The sequence below is a fragment of the Stenella coeruleoalba genome (genome assembly GCF_951394435.1).
Source record: "Stenella coeruleoalba genome assembly, contig: scaffold_144, whole genome shotgun sequence".
In the NCBI taxonomy this organism is placed as follows: Eukaryota; Metazoa; Chordata; class Mammalia; order Artiodactyla; family Delphinidae; genus Stenella; species Stenella coeruleoalba.
Window position 1 is genome coordinate 485,558 of NW_027645893.1, and position 14,596 is coordinate 500,153.

General features: G+C 43.9%; 1 long non-coding RNA gene across 2 annotated transcripts in view; it reads right to left on the reverse strand.

The window, feature by feature from the left end:
* The window catches only part of LOC307181486, a 523,016-nt gene that overhangs the window by 159,510 nt on the left and 348,910 nt on the right, over positions 1-14,596 (reverse strand). For both annotated transcript variants that reach the window (XR_013826879.1, XR_013826880.1), the window contains one exon: positions 12,311-12,396. This is a non-coding gene — a long non-coding RNA (uncharacterized lncRNA). The remainder of the gene's footprint in view (positions 1-12,310; positions 12,397-14,596) is intronic.

Consider the following 14,596-nt stretch of genomic DNA (forward strand, 5'->3'; position numbering starts at 1 on the left):
ATGGACTCAACACCGCATATTAAACGCCTAAGAATGCACCTGACTAGTAACTATCTAAAAACGTATGGATTGCTATGTCTCCGAAAGAGAATCAAGCATGTGTACAGGGGCATAAACGCAGCAGTGATAGGATTGGAGAGGTTCGGTGAGCAAATGAAGACCCTTTGAAGTCATATTGCATGGTACCCATTCCACGGGTTTCAACTACCCAGGTTTTAGGTATTCTTCCTTCAGCTAAAACATGCATGTGGAACCCAGAGTATGATCAACCATGTGATCGGGAGACGTGTTCAAATATGTCTCAGTTTTCCTCCCCTGGTACTCGGGTGCAACATTCCAGACGCTTTACTCACACTCTCCCCACTTGGAGAGTCAGCGCCTTTAACCTCCTGTTTGGCACATTTTGCAATTTCTGTGGAAGATGAACAGGAATAGGGAGAACCAATGAGAGACTAGCTGGAGGTGTCTGGACGGGCAAATTTAACTCTCATTTCCCACCAGGAAGAGGAAATAACCAAAGGCTCAGCGTGCCGTGCCGGAACCACATTAGGGCCTGAAGCCATCCTGCGGTGTTGCGGCCAGCTGAAAAGAAAGCGAGTTGAAGAAAGGAGCTCAGGGGTACTGTAATTCACAAACATGCAGAGTTATAAATGACAGCTATCGTCCAAAAATAGACTGAAGTAAGGCTGCCAAGAGGACTTGAAAGCGGGGCAGAATTGCAGGAAACCGATTTCAGGATGTAGACTGGAATTGCATTGAAAGCATAGGAAAAGAGGCAGAACGTCCACAATGATGCACTTGGCCAAAAAGGGCGTATGCGTTTTTTCCTGAATATATTCAGGAAAAAACGCATACGCACTTTTTGGCCAACCAAGCAAGCTTGCAAAGGAAATCTGCACTACAATGAAGTCTCACTTCCCCCCGGTCAAAAGGGCCATCTGAAAAAAGTGTAAAATCCAGAAAGGCAGGACAGGCCATTGAGAACTGGGAGCCTTGTTATGCTGATGGGCGGGATGTAAATTGCCAACAACCACTCGGGAGAAGTGTATGGTGTTTCCTGAAACATCTAAAAAACAAAGCAACAGAACCTAGGGCACTTCCACTTATGGTCCTATAGCTTAGGGAAATTAAAATCAAAAAGACACAGCCACCCCAAAGTTTGGAACGGATCTGTTGACAAGAACCTCGTTTATAGTACAAGTTCAACATCGCAGAAAGTGAAAAATGGATAAAGAAGTTGTGGTATTTACTTACAAAGCAATATCACTCAGCAATGAAATCTGTGTCATCAGGCCATTAGCAGCACAATAAGTGGATTCAGGTATGATGATTCTAACTGAAATAAGTCACACAGAAAAAAGAAACATCATAAGATATCAGTAATACACGGAATGTAAACTTGGCTACACAGGAACTGAATTACAGAACAGAACAGGTTCTCAAATTTAGAAAACCAACTTATTCTTGCTTAAGGGGAAAGGTGAGTTGGGGTGCTGCATAAAACCAGAGATTGAAATGAGCACAGATAAAGTTCCTTAAGCCAAATATGGAATAGACAAGAGCTACTCCTTGTTCAACGAAATGCACTCAAAACCCCATATTAAACGCCTAAGAATGTACCTGACTAGTAAGTATCTTAAAACCTATGGATTGCTATGTCTCCAAAAGAGAATCAAGCGTGTGTACAGGGGCATAAACACAGCAGTGATAGGATTGGAGAGGTTCGGTGAGCAAATGAAGACCCTTTGAAGTCATATTGCATGGTACCCATTACACGGGTCTCAACTCTCCAGGTTTAAGGTATTCTTCCTTCAGCTAAAACATGCATGTGGAACCCAGAGTATGATCAACCATGTGAACGGGAGACGTGTTCAAATATGTCTCAGTTTTCCTCCCCTTGTACTCGGGTGCAACATTCCAGAAGCTATACTAACACTCTCCCGACTTAGAGAGTCAGTCCCTTTAACCTCCTGTTTGGCCCAGTTTGCAATTTCTGCGGAAGATGAACAGGAATAGCGAGAACCAATGAGAGGCTAGATGGAGGTGTCTGGATGGGCAAATTTAACTCTCATTTCCCACCAGGAAGAGGAATTAACCAAAGGCTCAGCATGCCGGGCCGGAACCAGATTAGGGCCTGAAGCCATCCTGCGGTGTTGCGGCCAGCTCACAAGAAAGCGAGTTGAAGAAAGGAGCTCAGGGGCACTGTAATTCACAAACCTGCAGAGTTATAAATGTCAGCTATCGTCCAAAAATAGACTGAAGTAAGGCTGCCAAGAGGACTTGAAAGCGGGGCAGAATTGCAGGAAACCGATTTCAGGAGGTAGACTGGAATTGCATTGAAAGCATAGGAAAAGAGGCAGAACGTCCACAATGATGCACTTGGCCAAAAAGGGCGTATGCGTTTTTTCCTGAATATATTCAGGAAAAAACGCATACGCCCTTTTTGGCCAACCAAGCAAGCTTGCAAAGGAAATCTGCACTACAATGAAGTCTCACTTCCGCCCGGTCAAAAGGGCCATCTGAAAAAAGTGTAAAATCCAGAAAGGCAGGACAGGCCATGGAGAACTGGGAGCCTTGTTATGCTGATGGGCGGGATGTAAATTGCCAACAGACACTCAGGAGAAGTGTATGGTGTTTCCTGAAACATCTAAAAAACAAAGTAACAGAGCCTAGGGCACTGCCACTTATGGTCCTATAGCTTAGGGAAATTAAAATCAAAAAGACACAGCCACCCCAAAGTTTGGGACGCCTCTGTTTACAAGAACCTCGTTTACAGTACAAGTTCAATATCACAGAAAGTGAAAAATGGATAAAGAACTTGTGGTACTTACGTACAATGCAGTATCACTCAGCAATGAAATCTATGTCATCAGGCCCGTGGCAGCATAATGAGTGGATTCAGGTACGATGATTCTAACTGAAATAAGTCACACAGAAAAAGAAACATCATAAGATATCAGTAATACAAGGAATGTATACTTGGCTACACAGGAACTGAATTACAGAACAGAACAGGGTCTCAAATATAGAAAACCAACTTATGCTTGCTTAAGGGGAAAGGTGAGTTGGGGTGCTGCATAAAACCAGAGATTGAAATGAGCACAGATAAAGTTCCTTAAGCCAAATATGGAATAGACAAGAGCTACTCCTTGCTCAACGAAATGGACTCAACACCCCATATTAAACGCCTAAGAATGTACCTGACTAGTAAGTATCTTAAAACCTATGGATTGCTATGTCTCCAAAAGGGAATCAAGCGTGTGTACAGGGGCATAAACGCAGCAGTGATAGGATTGGAGAGGTTCGGTGAGCAAATGAAGACCCTTTGAAGTCATATTGCATGGTACCCATTCCACGGGTCTCAACTCTGCAGGTTTCAGGTATTCTTCCTTCAGCTAAAACATGCATGTGGAACCCAGAGTATGATCAACTGTGTGAACGGGAGACGTGTTCAAATATGTCTCAGTTTTCCTCCCCTGGTACTCGGGTGCAACATTCCAGATGCTTTATTAACACTCTCCCCCCTTGGAGAGTCAGCACCTTTAACCTCCTGTTTGGCCCAGTTTGCAATTTCTGCGGAAGATGAACAGGAATAGGGAGAACCAATGGGAGACTAGCTGGAGGTGTCTGGACGGGCAAATTTAACTCTCATTTCCCACCAGGAAGAGGAATTAACCAAAGGCTCAGCGTGCCGTGCCGGTACCAGATTAGGGCCTGAAGCAATCCTGCAGTGTGGCGGCCAGGTCACAAGAAAGTGAGTTGAAGAAAGGAGCTCAGGGGCACTGTAATTCACAAACCTGCAGAGTTATAAATGACAGCTATCGTCCAAAAATATACTGAAGTAAGGCTGCCAAGAGGACTTGAAAGCGGGGCAGAATTGCAGGAAACCGATTTCAGGAGGTAGACTGGAATTGCATTGAAAGCATAGGAAAAGAGGCAGAACGTCCACAATGATGCACTTGGCCAAAAAGGGCGTATGCGTTTTTTCCTGAATATATTCAGGAAAAAACGCATACGCCCTTTTTGGCCAAACAAGAAAACTTGCAAAGGAAATCTGCACTAAAATGAAGTCTCACTTCCCCCCGGTCAAAAGGGCCATCTGAAAAAAGTGTAAAATCCAGAAAGGCAGGACAGGCCATGGAGAACTGGGAGCCTTGTTATGCTGATGGGCGGGATGTAAATTGCCAACAGACACTCGGGAGAAGTGTATGGTGTTTCCTGAAACATCTAAAAAACAAAGCAACAGAGCCTAGGGCACTTCCACTTATGGTCCTATAGCTTAGGGTAATTAAAATCAAAAAGACACAGCCACCCCAAAGTTTGGGACGCCTCTGTTTACAAGAACCTCGTTTACCGTACAAGTTCAATATCACAGAAAGTGAAAAATGGATAAAGAACTTGTGGTACTTACGTACAATGCAGTATCACTCAGCAATGAAATCTATGTCATCAGGCCCGTGGCAGCATAATGAGTGGATTCAGGTACGATGATGCTAACTGAAATAAGTCACACAGAAAAAGCAACATCATAAGATATCAGTAATACACGGAATGGAAACTTGGCTACACAGGAACTGAATTACAGAACAGAACAGGGTCTCAAATTTAGAAAACCAACTTATGCTTGCTTAAGGGGAAAGGTGAGTTCGGGTGCTGCATAAAACCAGAGATTGAAATGAGCACAGATAAAGTTCCTTAAGCCAAATATGGAATAGACAAGAGCTACTCCTTGCTCAACGAAATGGACTCAACACCCCATATTAAACGCCTAAGAATGTACCTGACTAGTAAGTATCTTAAAACCTATGGATTGCTATGTCTCCGAAAGAGAATCAAGCGTGTGTACAGGGGCATAAACGCAGCAGTGATAGGATTGGAGAGGTTCGGTGAGCAAATGAAGACCCTTTGAAGTCATATTGCATGATACCCATTCCACGGGTCTCAACTCTGCAGGTTCCAGGTATTCTTCCTTCAGCTAAAACATGCATGTGGAACCCAGAGTATGATCAACCGTGTGAACGGGAGACGTGTTCAAATATGTCTCAGTTTTCTTCCCCTGGTACTCGGGTGCAACATTCCAGATGCTTTACTAACACTCTCCCCACTTGGAGAGTCAGTGCCTTAAACCTCATGTTTGGCCCAGTTTGCAATTTCTGCGGAAGATGAACAAGAATAGTGAGAACCAATGAGAGACTAGCTGGAGGTGTCTGGACGGGCAAATTTAACTCTCATTTCCCACCAGGAAGAGGAATTAACCAAAGGCTCAGCGTGCCGTGCCGGAACCAGATTAGGGCCTGAAGCCCTCCTGCGGTGTTGCGGCCAGGTCACAAGAAAGCGAGTTGAAGAAAGGAGCTCAGGGGCACTGTAATTCACAAACCTGCAGAGTTATAAATGACAGCTATCGTCCAAAAATAGACTGAAGTAAGGCTGCCAAGAGGATTTGAAAGCGGGGCAGAATTGCAGGAAACCGATTTCAGGAGGTAGACTGGAATTGCATTGAAAGCATAGGAAAAGAGGCAGAACGTCCACAATGATGCACTTGGCCAAAAAGGGCGTATGCGTTTTATCCTGAATATATTCAGGAAAAAACGCATACGCCCTTTTTGGCCAACCAAGCAAGCTTGGAAAGGATATCTGCAGTACAATGAACTCTCACTTCCCACCGGTCAAAAGGGCCATCTGAAAAAAGTGTAAAATCCAGAAAGGCAGTACAGGCCATGGAGAACTGGGAGCCTTGTTATGCTGATGGGCGGGATGTAAATTGCCAACAGACACTCGGGAGAAGTGTATGGTGTTTCCTGAAACATCTAAAAAACAAAGCAACAGAGCCTAGGGCACTTCCACTTATGGTCCTATAGCTTAGGGAAATTAAAATCAAAAAGACACAGCCACCCCAAAGTTTGGAACGGCTCTGTTGACAAGAACCTCGTTTATACTACAAGTTCAACATCGCAGAAAGTGAAAAATGGATAAAGAAGTTGTGGTATTTACTTACAAAGCAATATCACTCAGCAATGAAATCTATGTCATCAGGCCCTTAGCAGCACAATGAGTGGATTCAGGTATGATGATTCTAACTGAAATAAGTCACACAGAAAAAGAAACATCATAAAATATCAGTAATACACGGAATGTAAACTTGGTTACACAGGAACTGAATTACAGAACAGAACAGGGTCTCAAATTTAGAAAACCAACTTATGCTTGCTTAAGGGGAAAGGTGAGTTGGGGTGCTGCATAAAACCAGAGATTGAAATGAGCACAGATAAAGATCCTTAAGCCAAATATGGAATAGACAAGAGCTACTCCTTGCTCAACGAAATGGACTCAACACCCCATATTAAACGCCTAAGAATGTACCTGACTAGTAAGTATCTTAAAACCTATGGATTGCTATGTCTCCAAAAGAGAATCAAGCGTGTGTACAGGGGCATAAACGCAGCAGTGATAGGATTGGAGAGGTTCGGTGAGCAAATGAAGACCATTTGAAGTCATATTGCATGGTACCCATTCCACGGGTTTCAACTACCCAGGTTTAAGGTATTCTTCCTTCAGCTAAAACATGCATGTGGAACCTAGATTATGATCAACCAAGTGATCGGGAGACATGTTCAAATATGTCTCAGTTTTCGTACCCTGGTACTCGGGTGCAACATTCCAGACGCTTTACTAACACTCTCCCGACTTGGAGAGTCAGTCCCTTTAACCTCCTGTTTGGCCCAGTTTGCAATTTCTGCGGAAGATGAACAGGAATAGCGAGAAACAATGAGAGACTAGCTGGAGGTGTCTGGACGGGCAAATTTAACTCTCATTTCCCACCAGGAAGAGGAATTAACCAAAGGCTCAGCGTGCCGTGCCGGAACCAGATTAGGGCCTGAAGCCATCCTGCGGTGTTGCGGCCAGGTCACAAGAAAGCGAGTTGAAGAAAGGAGCTCAGGGGCACTGTAATTCACAAACCTGCAGAGTTATAAATGACAGCTATCGTCCAAAAATAGACTGAAGTAAGGCTGCCAAGAGGACTTGAAAGCGGGGCAGAATTGCAGGAAACCGATTTCAGGAGGTAGACTGGAATTGCATTGAAAGCATAGGAAAAGAGGCAGAACGTCCACAATGATGCACTTGGCCAAAAAGGGCGTATGCGTTTTTTCCTGAATATATTCAGGAAAAAACGCATACGCCCTTTTTGGCCAACCAAGCAAGCTTGCAAAGGAAATCTGCACTACAAAGAAGTCTCACTTCCCCCCGATCAAAAGGGCCATCTGAAAAAGGTGTAAAATCCAGAAAGGCAGGACAGGCCATGGAGAACTGGGAGCCTTGTTATGCTGATGGGCGGGATGTCAATTGCCAACAGACACTCGGGAGAAGTGTATGGTGTTTCCTGAAACATCTAAAAAACAAAGCAACAGAGACTAGGGCACTTCCACTTATGGTCCTATAGCTTAGGGAAATTAAAATCAAAAAGACACAGCCACCCCAAAGTTTGGAACGGCTCTGTTGACAAGAACCTCGTTTACAGTACAAGTTCAACATCGCAGAAAGTGAAAAATGGATAAAGAAGTTGTGGTATTTACTTACAAAGCAATATCACTCAGCAATGAAATCTGTGTCATCAGGCCCTTAGCAGCACAATGAGTGGATTCAGGTATGATGATTCTAACTGAAATAAGTCACACAGAAAAAGAAACATCATAAGATATCAGTAATACACGGAATGTAAACTTGGCTACACAGGAACTGAATTACAGAACAGAACAGGGTCTCAAATTTAGAAAACCAACTTATGCTTGCTTAAGGGGAAAGGTGAGTTGGGGTGCTGCATAAAACCAGAGATTGAAATGAGCACAGATAAAGTTCCTTAAGCCAAATATGGAATAGACAAGAGCTACTCCTTGCTCAACGAAATGGACTCAACACCGCATATTAAACGCCTAAGAATGTACCTGACTAGTAAGTATCTTAAAACCTATGGATTGCTAAGTCTCCGAAAGAGAATCAAGCATGTGTACAGGGGCATAAAAGCAGCAGTGATAGGATTGGAGAGGTTCGGTGAGCAAATGAAGACCCTTTGAAGTCATATTGCATGGTACCCATTCCACGGGTTTCAACTACCCAGGTTTTAGGTATTCTTCCTTCAGCTAAAACATGCATGTGGAACCCAGAGTATGATCAACCATGTGATCAGGAGACGTGTTCAAATATGTCTCAGTTTTCGTACCCTGGTACTCGGGTGCAACATTCCAGACGCTTTACTAACACTCTCCCGACTTGGAGAGTCAGTCCCTTTAACCTCCTGTTTGGCCCAGTTTGCAATTTCTGCGGAAGATGAACAGGAATAGTGAGAACCAATGAGAGACTAGCTGGAGGTGTCTGGACCTGCAAATTTAACTCTCATTTCCCACCAGGAAGAGGAATTAACCAAAGGCTCAGCGTGCCGTGCCGGAACCAGATTAGGACCTGAAGCCATCCTGCGGTGTTGCGGCCAGGTCACAAGAAAGCGAGTTGAAGAAAGGAGCTCAGGGGCACTGTAATTCACAAACCTGCAGAGTTATAAATGACAGCTATCGTCCAAAAATAGACTGAAGTAAGGCTGCCAAGAGGACTTGAAAGCGGGGCAGAATTGCAGGAAACCGATTTCAGGAGGTAGACTGGAATTGCATTGAAAGCATAGGAAAAGAGGCAGAACGTCCACAATGATGCACCTGGCCAAAAAGGGCGTATGCTTTTTTTCCTGAATATATTCAGGAAAAAACGCATACGCCCTTTTTGGCCAACCAAGCAAGCTTGCAAAGGAAATCTGCACTACAATGAAGTCTCACTTCCCCCCGGTCAAAAGGGCCATCTGAAAAAAGTGTAAAATCCAGAAAGGCAGGACAGGCCATGGAGAACTGGGAGCCTTGTTATGCTGATGGGCGGGATGTAAATTGCCAACAGACACTCGGGAGAAGTGTATGGTGTTTCCTGAAACATCTAAAAAACAAAGCAACAGAGCCTAGGGCACTTCCACTTATGGTCCTATAGCTTAGGGAATTTAAAATCTAAAAGACACAGCCACCCCAACGTTTCAAACGGCTCTGTTTACAAGAACCTCGTTTACAGTACAAGTTCAACATCGCAGAAAGTGAAAAATGGATAAAGAAGTTGCGGTATTTACTTACAAAGCAATATCACTCAGCAATGAAATCTGTGTCATCAGGCCCTTAGCAGCACAATGAGTTGATTCAGGTATGATGATTCTAACTGAAATAAGTCACACAGAAAAAGAAACATCATAAGATATCAGTAATACATGGAATGTAAACTTGGCTACACAGGAACTGAATTACAGAACAGAACAGGGTCTCAAATTTAGAAAACCAACTTATACTTGCTTAAGGGGAAAGGTGAGTTGGGGTGCTGCATAAAACCAGAGATTGAAATGAGCACAGATAAAGTTCCTTAAGCCAAATATGGAATAGACAAGAGCTACTCCTTGCTCAACGAAATGGACTCAACACCCCATATTAAACGCCTAAGAATGTACCTGACTAGTAAGTATCTTAAAACCTATGGATTGCTATGTCTCCGAAAGAGAATCAAGCGTGTGTACAGGGGCATAAACGCAGCAGTGATAGGATTGGAGAGGTTCGGTGAGCAAATGAAGACCCTTTGAAGTCATATTGCATGATACCCATTCCACGGGTCTCAACTCTGCAGGTTCCAGGTATTCTTCCTTCAGCTAAAACATGCATGTGGAACCCAGAGTATGATCAACCATGTGAACGGGAGACGTGTTCAAATATGTCTCAGTTTTCTTCCCCTGGTACTCGGGTGCAACATTCCAGATGCTTTACTAACACTCTCCCCACTTGGAGAGTCAGTGCCTTAAACCTCCTGTTTGGCCCAGTTTGCAATTTCTGCGGAAGATGAACAGGAATAGTGAGAACCAATGAGAGACTAGCTGGAGGTGTCTGGACGGGCAAATTTAACTCTCATTTCCCACCAGGAAGAGGAATTAACCAAAGGCTCAGCGTGCCGTGCCGGAACCAGATTAGGGCCTGAAGCCCTCCTGCGGTGTTGCGGCCAGGTCACAAGAAAGCGAGTTGAAGAAAGGAGCTCAGGGGCACTGTAATTCACAAACCTGCAGAGTTATAAATGACAGCTATCGTCCAAAAATAGACTGAAGTAAGGCTGCCAAGAGGACTTGAAAGCGGGGCAGAATTGCAGGAAACCGATTTCAGGAGGTAGACTGGAATTGCATTGAAAGCATAGGAAAAGAGGCAGAACGTCCACAATGATGCACTTGGCCAAAAAGGGCGTATGCGTTTTTTCCTGAATATATTCAGGAAAAAACGCATACGCCCTTTTTGGCCAACCAAGCAAGCTTGCAAAGGAAATCTGCACTACAATGAAGTCTCACTTCCCCCCGGTCAAAAGGGCCATCTGAAAAAAGTGTAAAATCCAGAAAGGCAGGACAGGCCATGGAGAACTGGGAGCCTTGTTATGCTGATGGGCGGGATGTAAATTGCCAAGAACCACTCGGGAGAAGTGTATGGTGTTTCCTGAAACATCTAAAAAACAAAGCAACAGAGCCTAGGGCACTGCCACTTATGGTCTATAGCTTAGGGAAATTAAAATCAAAAAGACACAGCCACCCCAAAGTTTGGGACGCCTCTGTTTACAAGAACATCGTTTACAGTACAAGTTCAACATCGCAGAAAGTGAAAAATGGATAAAGAAGTTGTGGTATTTACTTACAAAGCAATATCACTCAGCAATGAAATCTGTGTCATCAGGCCCTTAGCAGCACAATGAGTGGATTCAGGTATGATGATTCTAACTGAAATAAGTCACACAGAAAAAGAAACATCATAAGATATCAGTAATACACGGAATGTAAACTTGGCTACACAGGAACTGAATTACAGAACAGAACAGGGTCTCAAATTTAGAAAACCAACTTATGCTTGCTTAAGGGTAAAGGTGAGTTGCGGTGCTGCATAAAACCAGAGATTGAAATGAGCACAGATAAAGTTCCTTAAGCCAAATATGGAATAGACAAGAGCTACTCCTTGCTCAACGAAATGGACTCAACACCGCATATTAAACGCCTAAGAATGTACCTGACTAGTAAGTATCTTAAAACCTATGGATTGCTATGTCTCCGAAAGAGAATCAAGCATGTGTACAGGGGCATAAACGCAGCAGTGATAGGATTGGAGATGTTCGGTGAGCAAATGAAGACCCTTTGAAGTCATATTGCATGGTACCCATTCCACGGGTTTCAACTACCCAGGTTTAAGGTATTCTTCCTTCAGCTAAAACATGCATGTGGAACCTAGAGTATGATCAACCATGTGATCAGGAGACGTGTTCAAATATGTCTCAGTTTTCGTACCCTCGTACTCGGATGCAACATTCCAGATGCTTTACTAACACTCTCCCCACTTGGAGAGTCAGTCCCTTTAACCTCCTGTTTGGCCCAGTTTGCAATTTCTGCGGAAGATGAACAGGAATAGCGAGAACCAATGAGAGACTAGCTGGAGGTGTCTGAACGGGCAAATTTAACTCTCATTTCCCACCAGGAAGAGGAATTAACCAAAGGCTCAGCGTGCCGTGCCAGAACCAGATTAGGGCCTGAAGCCATCCTGCGGTGTTTCGGCCAGCTCACAAGAAAGCGAGTTGAAGAAAGGAGCTCAGGGACACTGTAATTCACAAACCTGCAGAGTTATAAATGACAGCTATCGTCCAAAAATAGACTGAAGTAAGGCTGCCAAGAGGACTTGAAAGCGGGGCAGAATTGCAGGAAACCGATTTCAGGAGGTAGACTGGAATTGCATTGAAAGCATAGGAAAAGAGGCAGAACGTCCACAATGATGCACTTGGCCAAAAAGGGCGTATGCGTTTTTTCCTGAATATATTCAGGAAAAAACGCATTCGCACTATTTGGCCAACCAAGCAAGCTTGCAAAGGAAATCTGCACTACAATGAAGTCTCACTACCCGCCGGTCAAAAGGGCCATCTGAAAAAAGTGTAAAATCCAGAAAGGCAGGACAGGCCATGGAGAACTGGGAGCCTTGTTATGCTGATGGGCGGGATGTAAATTGCCAACAGACACTCGGGAGAAGTGTATGGTGTTTCCTGAAACATCTAAAAAACAAAGCAACAGAGCCTAGGGCAATGCCACTTATGGTCCTATAGCTTAGGGAAATTAAAATCAAAAAGACACAGCCACCCCAAAGTTTGGGACGCCTCTGTTTACAAGAACCTCGTTTACAGTACAAGTTCAACATCGCAGAAAGTGAAAAATGGATAAAGAAGTTGTGGTATTTACTTAAAAAGCAATATCACTCAGCAATGAAATCTGTGTCATCAGGCCCTTAGCAGCACAATGAGTGGATTCAGGTATGATGATTCTAACTGAAATAAGTCACACAGAAAAAGAAACATCATAAGATATCAGTAATACATGGAATGTAAACTTGGCTACACAGGAACTGAATTACAGAACAGAACAGGGTCTCAAATTTAGAAAACCAACTTATCCTTGCTTAAGGGTAAAGGTGAGTTGGGGTGCTGCATAAAACCAGAGATTGAAATGAGCACAGATAAAGTTCCTTAAGTCAAATATGGAATAGACAAGAGCTACTCCTTGCTCAACGAAATGGACTCAACAACGCATATTAAACGCCTAAGAATGTACCTGGCTAGTAAGTATCTTAAAGCCTATGGATTGCTATGTCTCCGAAAGAGAATCAAGCATGTGTACAGGGGCATAAACGCAGCAGTGATAGGATTGGAGAGGTTCGGTGAGCAAATGAAGACCCTTTGAAGTCATATTGCATGGTACCCATTACACGGGTCTCAACTCTCCAGGTTTAAGGTATTCTTCCTTCAGCTAAAACATGCATGTGGAACCCAAGTATGATCAACCATGTGAACGGGAGACGTGTTCAAATATGTCTCAGTTTTCCTCCCCTGGTACTCGGGTGCAACATTCCAGACGCTTTACTAACACTCTCCCGACTTGGAGAGTCAGCGCCTTTAACCTCCTGTTTGGCCCAGTTTGCAATTTCTGCAGAAGATGAACAGGAATAGCGAGAACCAATGAGAGGCTAGCTGGAGGTGTCTGGACGGGCAAATTTAACTCTCATTTCCCACCAGGAAGAGGAAATAACCAAAGGCTCAGCGTGCCGTGCCGGAACCAGATTAGGGCCTGAAGCCATCCTGCGGTGTTGCGGCCAGCTCAAAAGAAAGCGAGTTGAAGAAAGGAGCTCAGGGGCACTGTAATTCACAAACCTGCAGAGTTATAAATGACAGCTATCGTCCAAAAATAGACTGAAGTAAGGCTGCCAAGAGGACTTGAAAGCGGGGCAGAATTGCAGGAAACCGATTTCAGGAGGTAGACTGGAATTGCATTGAAAGCATAGGAAAAGAGGCAGAACGTCCACAATGATGCACTTGGCCAAAAAGGGCGTATGCGTTTTTTCCTGAATATATTCAGGAAAAAACGCATACGCCCTTTTTGGCCAACCAAGCAAGCTTGCAAAGGAAATCTGCACTACAATGAAGTCTCACTTCCCCCCGGTCAAAAGGGCCATCTGAAAAAAGTGTAAAATCCAGAAAGGCAGGACAGGCCATGGAGAACTGGGAGCCTTGTTATGCTGATGGGCGGGATGTAAATCGCCAACAGACACTCGGGAGAAGTGTATGGTGTTTCCTGAAACATCTAAAAAACAAAGCAACAGAGCCTAGGGCACTTCCACTTATGGTCCTATAGCTTAGGGAAATTAAAATCAAAAAGACACAGCCACCCCAAAGTTTGGGACGCCTCTGTTTACAAGAACCTCGTTTACAGTACAAGTTCAACATCGCAGAAAGTGAAAAATGGATAAAGAAGTTGTGGTATTTACTTACAAAGCAATATCACTCAGCAATGAAATCTATGTCATCAGGCCTTTAGCAGCACAATGAGTGGATTCAGGTATGATGATTCTAACTGAAATAAGTCACACAGAAAAAGAAACATCATAAGATATCAGTAATACACGGAATGTAAAGTTGGCTACACAGGAACTGAATTACAGAACAGAACAGGGTCACAAATTTAGAAAACCAACTTATGCTTGCTTAAGGGGAAAGGTGAGTTGGGGTGCTGCATAAAACCAGAGATTGAAATGAGCACAGATAAAGTTCCTTAAGTCAAATATGGAATAGACAAGAGCTACTCCTTGCTCAACGAAATGGACTCAACACCGCATATTAAACGCCTAAGAATGTACCTGACTAGTAAGTATCTTAAAACCTATGGATTGCTATGTCTCCGAAAGGGAATCAAGCGTGTGTACAGGGGCATATACGCAGCAGTGATAGGATTGGAGAGGTTCGGTGAGCAAATGAAGACACTTTGAAATCATATTGCATGGTGCCCATTACACGGGTCTCAACTCTCCAGGTTTAAGGTATTCTTCCTTCAGCTAAAACATGCATGTGGAACCCAAGTATGATCAACCATGTGAACGGGAGACGTGTTCAAATATGTCTCAGTTTTCCTCCCCTGGTACTCGGGTGCAACATTCCAGACGCTTTACTAACACTCTCCCGACTTGGAGAGTCAGCG